The sequence below is a fragment of the Penaeus monodon genome, chromosome 22 (assembly GCF_015228065.2).
Source record: "Penaeus monodon isolate SGIC_2016 chromosome 22, NSTDA_Pmon_1, whole genome shotgun sequence".
Classification (NCBI taxonomy): Eukaryota; Metazoa; Arthropoda; class Malacostraca; order Decapoda; family Penaeidae; genus Penaeus; species Penaeus monodon.
Window position 1 is genome coordinate 37,037,508 of NC_051407.1, and position 1,019 is coordinate 37,038,526.

The 1,019-nt window shown below is 30.5% G+C and overlaps 1 protein-coding gene across 1 annotated transcript in view; it reads right to left on the reverse strand.

Moving 5' to 3' along the window:
* LOC119587107 (succinate--hydroxymethylglutarate CoA-transferase-like) overlaps nt 1-1,019 on the reverse strand; it is a 5,186-nt gene that overhangs the window by 3,273 nt on the left and 894 nt on the right. The window lies entirely within an intron of this gene.

Consider the following 1,019-nt stretch of genomic DNA (forward strand, 5'->3'; position numbering starts at 1 on the left):
CAAAATCCCATGGCTGAGAAGTAGCCGGGTGTTTGTGGTTTAGAAAAAATTTTGTTTTTTTTTCAAACACAAAAAAATATATTTTTTCGTAAATAAGGGGACAAGGGGCTGAAAAAAATATAATAAAAAATAATATGTGAATACTTCTACATGATTTAATGAATTCTGAAGAAATAATTACTTAAAAAAGGATTTTCAAAATAAAAGTTTAGTCACAAAAAAAAATAAAATATCTGAAAATATGAGTCATTGAAAACTATTTTCAAATTGACAATTGGGTCTTCCCAAAAATTAAAAGCTGAAGTCTTATCTATGTCACATACTACTTGAGAGAAAAAAGGGAGGACAAGCAGATACTTTTGATCTCTAGCCTAAAGGTATGTACCTTATTTAGATGAAAAGAGGAATGGGGTAGTTTTTCATATACAATTGGGTACTCTCATTACTTGACATTTCCTTCTACATTAAATTTTACTTCAACATTAAAGTAACTTACCATGATAAAATACCTTGTTTGAGGTTCCTGCATGATTACCAATAATCACAGTTTAAATAATTTAGAATAATCACCCATCACCTGAAAGATTTTCTACCACAAATGTCTGTTGTAAACATAAGCTAGGTTAGGTTACACCAATAATTATTTAGCAATACATCCAATCACAATTCACTGAGTTCTATTCCTCTTAATCTATGAATCAAAATCACACATATTCCCCAACATCATTCTAAGTAGGAGAAAGGAAACCGGAATACTATCGGAGTCCCTTGGAATACAAAAAAAACTACACAAATAATTATTCATTCTTATTAAAAGATCTGTGTTGCACATATTGCTGATACTAAAATCAATTACTTATTGTGTTTATTGAGCATTTACATTGGTTTTAGTCTGATATGGCATCAAGTGACTTTTGTAGCTTTTGCACCTGTGATGCTTTGGTGAAAGGCAAATCTCCGCCACTTCAATTCTTGTAAAGGAACTTCCCTAGAAATATATCATCAATTATGGAACCAGT